Below are 7,558 nucleotides of genomic sequence, written 5' to 3' on the forward strand. Positions count from 1 at the left end.
AAGGATTTGTTAACTTGATTTGGTGCTCAAGTCTTTCTGCAGCTTACATTTGTCTTTAGCTTTCATCACATCGTCCTTACTGAATTCATGATATCACCAAATAATTGATGAAGCTTTTTTTTAGCTCACTGATTATCGCTCATGGCTGCCCACTGTTAAACGCAGAGTACTGCCGCCCGGGCAGCACCACGCAGAGAGCTACTGCAACCAACAGGCAGCTATGAGCCACAACCCGCTTGTAACGAGGGACGAGCTACGAGCGGCAAGCTTCCATGTTTGAACAGTTCTCCATTTCCTGTTTTTATCCATCTTATTACAGATTGCATGGGGTGGAGTCACATAACTCCACGTGACTAGCTGTGATGCGGAATCCACTGGTCTGTGTCTCAACCGTTTAAAGGGACAGGAACATCAGTAATCTGTTTACGTCTTTATTTTTTAAAACACTGGACTTACTGTCATGGGCAAAATTATGTTGGTAAGAATCAGAAACTTACGTAATGGTTTTGATTTACCGCCCAGTCCTACAATATAGTGTTAAGAACTATATTTGCAAATACTAACTGATTATAACCTCCTTTAATGTGAGGCTAGCTAATGAAGTTTTTCCTTGCCCTGCCAGTTCAACTTCTTGGCCAGATCATTGGTTAGGGCTTTCTTCAGGATTCACCATGTTGTCTCCTTCAAATCTGCACCCCCAATTAGTCCCAGGTAGTTTACCTACGACAGAACTTCCAAAATGTTCCGGGGAAGGCGGGGGACATTGAGTCTGGATGGACCCTGTTCTGTGCCTCTATTGTTGAGGTGGCCGACCGGAGCTGTGGTCGCAGGATCGTTGGTGCCTGTCATGGTGGCAACCCCCGAACCCGCTGGTGGACACTGGCGGTTAGGGATGCTGTCAAGGTGAAGAAAGAGTCCAATCAGGTCTTTTTGGCTTGCTGGACTCCAGAGGCAGCTGACGGGTACCGGCAGTCCAAGCGAAATGCGGCACGGGTGGTCGCCAAGGCAAAAATCCGGGCATGGGAGGAGTTCGGTGAAACCATGGAGCAAGACTTCCGTATGGCTTTGAAGAGATTCTGGTCCACCATCCTCCTAGGGGGGGAAAGCAGTGCGCTACCAACACTATCTATAGTGGGGACGGTGTGCTGCTGACCTCTACTCAGGACGTTGTGGATCGGTGGGCAGAATACTTCGAAGACCTCCTCAATCCCCCCGACACATCTTCCAGTGAGGAAGTAGAGTCTGGGGACTTTGGGTTGGCCTCTCAAATCTCTGGTGCTGAGGTCACTGGGGTGGTTAAAAAGCTCCTCTGTGGCAAGGCTCCAGGGCTGGATGAGATCCGCCCGGAGTTCCTTAAGGCTTTGGATGTTGTGGGGCTGTGTTGGCTGACGCAGCTCTACAATATCGCGTGGACATCGGGGGCAGTCCCACTGGACTGGCAGACTGGGGTGGTGGTCCCTTTATTTAAAAAGGGGACCACAGGGTGTGTTCCAACTACAGGGGGATCACACTCCTGAGCCTTCCTGGTAAGGTCTATTCAGGGGTTCTGGAGAGGAGGGTCCGTCGGATTGTTGACCCTCAGATTCAGGAGGAGCAATGTGGTTTTTGTCCTGGCCGTGGAACACTGGACGAGCTCTATACCCTTAGGGGGTTCCTGGAGGGTGCATGGGAATTTGCCCAACCAGTCTTCATGTGTTTTGTGGATTTGGAGAAGGCGTTTAACCGCTGCCCTCGGGGGGGGGGGGGCTGTGGGAGGTAGTCCGGGAGTATGGGGTACCAGGCCCTCTGAATATGTGGTCCTGTTGGCTTCATCAGAACGTGATCTTCAGCTTTCGCTGGAGCGGCTCGCAGCCGAGTGTGAAGCAGCTGGGATGAGAATCAGCTCCTCTAAATCTGAGAACATGGTCTTGATTCGGAAAAGGGTAGAATGCCTTCTCCGGGTATGGGATGAGGTCCTGCCCCAAGTGGAGGAGTTTAAGTATCTCAGGGTCTTGTTCATGAGTGAGGGAAAACTGGAGCATGAGCTCAATAGGCGGATTGGTGCTGCATCTGCAGTGATGCGGCCGTTGAACCGGTCTGTTGTGGTGAAGAGAGAGCTGAGTCAGAAGGCGAAGCTCTCGATTTACCAGTCGATCCACGTTCCTACCCTCACCTATGGTCATGAGCTTTGGGTAGTGACCGAAAGAACGAGTTCGCGGATACAAGTGGTCGAAATGAGTTATTTCCAAAGAGTGGCTGGGCTCTCCCTTAGAGATAGAGTGAGAAGCTCGGTCATTCGGGAGGGGCTCGGAGTAGACACGCTGCTCCTCCACATCGAGAGGAGCCAGTTGAGGTGGCTCGGGCATCTGGTCAGGATGCCTCCTGGACGCTTCCTGGTGAGGTTTTCCGGGCACGTCCAACCGGGAGGAGACCTAAAGTTAGACCCAGGACACGTTGGAGGGACTATGTCTCTCACCTGGCCAGGGAACACCTTGGGATTCCCCCGGAGGAGCTGGCCCAAGTGGCTGGGGAGAGGGAAATCTTGGCCTCTCGCCTTAGGGGCTTGACACACGGGAGGTGACAAATGACCACGATCAGCGAAATTCGTCGCTGTCGCTTTCATTACCTGACACACGGGAGGCGATCCGCAGCAGCGGCAAAGCCGTTCTGTTCCATGGCGAAATCGAAACTTCCGTTGTTTTGTTTGGCTGTGTCAGGTTGGAGGGAATTAAGGTTATTTAAGTGGTTTAGAGTAAAAAAAAGTGGTATATGATGTTTCACAAGGTTCTGCTAGAGTTATGTGAAATCTTACTTCTGATTTTACTATATAAAACATAATAATAATCAACTTCTCCTTCTTGTTTGCTCGGAGGTGTACGGAGCATCCTGTCCGCTCATTGGTCAGTGAATGAAACCTCCGTTGATTGGTCCTCGTCCGTGCGACAGCGATGAAAAGTTGAAAATATTTCAACTTTCTGGGATCGCGTCGCTGGGTCGCCTGTGCACGACACCTGCACGAGCGCAAAATTTCACATGCACGTTTTTCGCGTTTCGCTTAGTAGGAGGGAGACCCGCGATTATCGCTTTGTCGTGCATGTCTCATTGAAAATTAATGGAGGAGAGGCAATGTCGCCTCCCGTGTGTCGAGCCCATTAGGCTACTGCCCCCGTGACCTGACTCTGGATAAGCGGATGAAAATGGATGGATGGAATGTTTGTTTTTACCTTTAATCTCTGGAAATATTCATTGAAATGTTGTTGAAAATGAATAAAATGATGTGCAGTTGTTGAAAAATATTGGTGGCTTTGTAACAGATAATCATAAAAATTGGGTCTAAAGTACATAGGGCGTGGGTCTGGCATCTTTGGGGGACGCCTTATTAGACGCCATTTTCCCTTCTGGCGAGCTCATGGTCCTGCGCCTGTTGACGATATCACACTAAATGATTGGCTTTGGCGTATGACCTATGGAAGTTACGTTACCATGTTCAAAAACATTTAGGTAGTAAGAAATATGCTAATAACAAAACTGCTAAACTCTTTCCAAAACCTATGTGAAAGAACAGAATCGAAAAAGAAATGCAATATATTTTGGCCGAGTGGTATTGCCGTAGTGGGATGACGTGATTGGCAGGTGCAGGACCCCGAGCACATCCAGAAATGCAGCATCAGAAAACTACAATCGGCATTGCATTTTCTCGATGGAATTAACTGAAGGACTATCAAAGTCTGAGGAGTCACACCAAGGCTCAGGGGTGGACTGGCCTGTCTGGCATTCTGGCACTGTCCCGGTGGGCCGCTTAGCCAAGTGGGCCGCTTGTCCAACTTGGGCTGACACAACCCCATCCCCCTTCCCCGTGCTTTCACATTCGGCGGCATAGAGACAAATTCGTGCCAAATTTTGGTCCCAGTCCACCCCTGCTGAAGTTTAATACTTGCTGCTCCACAGGTTTTTTTTTTAAACTAGCGAAAAAAACGTATATATGTACAGCCCCCTATTGCCAGCAAATACACACTGCCAATTTAAATAATACATATAATTAAACCTGAATATGGAAATACAGATAAATATTCAAGAGTATCCAAACAAAATAAGTCATGCCAGTTAAACCCAAATATTTAGGATCGAATCACATTTTTATAAAATTGCATCAAATATTTATTTACAACCAGAACTAAATTTATAAAGTTATATCTAAATGTTTAAGATATGTGTGGCACCCCGAAAAGGGATTGCCACATTTAAATCTTAATGATGAAAGTTGAACATAAATGCTATGTTTTTATTAATGGGCACATTTATGCTTTAAGACAGAGTGGAACTTTTGTTTGTTGATTTGTTGTTTCGGGGACCAATAAAAGGATGACTGTACCTGACGTTTCCTCAAACACAAACTGGAAGGTAACAAGAAGAATCTGTGTTCATTGCTCTGCGTTCACCTACAGGTAACATGCTTGTAACAACGGTTTCCGTCCCTGGGACCTGTTTCACATGGAGTTCAATCTCAACATTGTATAAAATTTTAAACTGAATATTTAAACCAAGAAAATTCACATCGTTATCATTATCGTAAAAAAATCAAATTTTCAATCACGTATATTTATACATTTAAAACTTAATATTCAGAATGGAATCTGAATATATGAATCTTTCTTAATATTTAGAATCAAAGTTCCCTCCATCTAAATGCTAATACTGTATCTAGGATAAATGTGACTGGTTTAAACTAATTGTTCAAACAACATGTAATTCAGACTCCCATAAAATGGTAAAGTTGTGAGTCAGTTTAAACATGGATTTTTTTAAATTAATAATGGGCAAAAAGAATACAAACCAAAACAATTCATCCACAATTTAATCTATAACCAGACTGTGAGATGTCAAGGAATCATCTTTTTTATTTGGTTGGATATTCTGTGTTGACAGTCTGAATTAGCATGATAGCTAAACACTTAGTGCGCCACATTTACATTTATTTTGTAATGTTTAAATTTAATAAATAAAATTTGATTATAAATCTTATATATTATATTTACCTTAATATATTAAGATTAGATTCTAAATCTGAAGCTATTTTAACATGCATATTATCCAGTTTTTATGTCCAGGCATTGAAATACAACATTTCATTCAAATTAATGTATTAAAAAGAGACTTTAAACAAGTCACTCCACCTATTTTACTGGGAAGGAGCCAAGTGTGACAAAATAGTTGGTATATTTTTAATATTTTGCAAATGGAGCCTTCAGGATTGGAGTTTTTGTAATTTTTAAGAGTAAATACTCTAAATTTAATGTAGGTTTGAGGAAAAAATACTAAGTTCATCCTCAAACAGATAACTTTTTTTTAGCTAAATGTAGGTTTGAAACATTATAAAATAATTTTAAAACTACACTCAAGTAAAAGTCATACAATGTATTAATAGGATGGGTTTAACAAAAATCACTCCTGGGGTTGTTATAGTGCACAAACCAATTGTGTAATAGCTTGTTGTTGACCAAGTGGTGTTGACATTCCTGCCTGAATAGTTAAAACAACAGGTGGTAGGTGGTCCAGTGTAGTGACAGGGACGTATGGGCTGCTAAAATGGTCTCTGTTATGTGCGGGAAACGAATTGGCCTAAAATAAAAATGTGTGTCAAGACATGTGGTCATATTAAAAATATATATTATTTTTCCTGATGGAATGTTAGACTAGCAAATACATGACTAAAATTGAGAAAATAACCAATATGCAAAATGAAGCAAAAGTCAAATAATGGCTGAGAAGAGATACGGTTGATTGTATAATGTCTTTTCTAAAAAAAAAATCAGATGATAATTTTGTAACATTTTATGAATTTGAATGCATTGGTCAAACCAAGGAGTTATAATTTAGGTCTTGTTATACTGAGCAGAGTTGATTGTAACCCAAATGGCCCAATTAGATTTAAAGAATGGGGGCATCACAGTAATTTTATGTAATTCATTTGTTTGAAACTAGTTCAGTAAGAAATATATATTAGAAAAATATATTTTCTGTAATGACAGTGTCAGGCAAAAATCTGTTACTAACGAATTTAAAGGCATGGCACATGTTTCTAGTGGAAATAATGTCAGCCGTTGAGGGATTTGCTCACTTTTTCACAGCTTAGGGATTTCTTTGGCCTACACTTGTAATGAAAGTCAATCAACCAGCTCCCCAAAGGAACACTCAACCAAAAGTTAGTGACACTTTAACCTGTTATGTGCCACTAAGCATAATTATATTGATGGAGGGGTGGAGGGGGTTCTATTTACAGAAAGATCCACAAAATTTCCAATGCAAATGCATAAAACTTTTAAAAGATAAAATATCTTGCTGGCTGGCTGTGGTCTTGTGTATTGTAATAAAAAAAATCAGGTTTTAAAAATTACTCAACTGTCTTGTCATAATGTAACTGTGTGGAAACAGGATGATATACGAAAGCTAATTTAATACTTTCAGACTTAGTTAATACAGGACAGGTCTAAGAGCAGACATGCAACAGTCATTAATAGGCTACATAATTATAAACCAGACTTTTATTTTGTAAAAAGCAAAGCACTTCCTTCCGCGTGTCACGTGACCTCCCACTCACCTGGATACGAGGAAAGCGTTGCTCCTCGGTCGCTATGTGGAGCCGGGTGTTGTTTGTAGAAGCTAAAATATAGTTCTGCGGACTTTCCCACGCAGTTAGGATGCCAAACTACCATGGCTGCGTGTGGGAAACGCCTCGCCGTCATTTCAGCAAGTACTTCAAACGTTTCACATCCATGTTTAACGGTATTACTCCACTACTCTTAGCATGACAGCGAGCTACTGACCCAGGTTCAGCACCACCCAGCGACCACTCCTCTTCCTACTGACAGGTAAGGTGTGCCACTGCTTGAAGGAGTGCGTGGTGAACCAGGAGTTCTAAACATTCGCTTCTGTTAAATTCCCGTGGGATTTGTTGCATAATGACGATAGCCAGAACACTAGCAAGGTGTTTCCGACTGACTAATTCCTTGTGACTGTAATGATGCGGCGCTAATAGGATTTGAGCTCCCTCCTTCCCGTGGCTTGGTTCAGGACTTTCAGGGATAACGAGGGTGGAGCTTAGTAAGTGTAGCTTGTGTGGTAATGGTTTAATCTGACTGAGGATATGTAGAGATACAATCAACACCCAAGGCAAAATTTTGTTCAGTAGTGTTTTGATTTGTGTGGATTTAATGTTGAAATGTCATTTTAGTGTTAAAACAAGGCTTGGAATGGTGGTCCGTTTGTAAATTCATTCAAATATGAAATAACAAATAATATATATATATATATATATATATATATATATATATATATATGTGTGTATATATATATATATATGCGCCCTGCGATGGACTGGCAACCTGTCCAGGGTGTACCCCGCCTGATTGCCCGTTGACCGCTGGAGATAGGCACCAGCGCCCCCCCCCCCCCCCCCCGCGCGACCATGCGTGGACAAGCGGGTTCAGAAGATGGATGGGTGGATATATATACATACACACCCTGGTGATGAGCTGTCGCCCCAGTGGCACCTTAGATTAACACCTTAATCTAACAGCTG

General features: G+C 42.9%; 1 protein-coding gene across 2 annotated transcripts in view; it reads left to right on the forward strand.

The window, feature by feature from the left end:
* The first annotated feature begins 6,235 nt into the window (after positions 1-6,235).
* The window catches only part of wdr31 (WD repeat domain 31), a 10,256-nt gene continuing 8,933 nt past the window's right edge, over positions 6,236-7,558 (forward strand). For both annotated transcript variants that reach the window (XM_070546568.1, XM_070546570.1), the window contains exon 1: positions 6,236-6,848. The gene's annotated coding sequence lies outside the window, so the exon portion shown is untranslated. The remainder of the gene's footprint in view (positions 6,849-7,558) is intronic.

This window comes from Nothobranchius furzeri, chromosome 17 (assembly GCF_043380555.1).
Source record: "Nothobranchius furzeri strain GRZ-AD chromosome 17, NfurGRZ-RIMD1, whole genome shotgun sequence".
In the NCBI taxonomy this organism is placed as follows: Eukaryota; Metazoa; Chordata; class Actinopteri; order Cyprinodontiformes; family Nothobranchiidae; genus Nothobranchius; species Nothobranchius furzeri.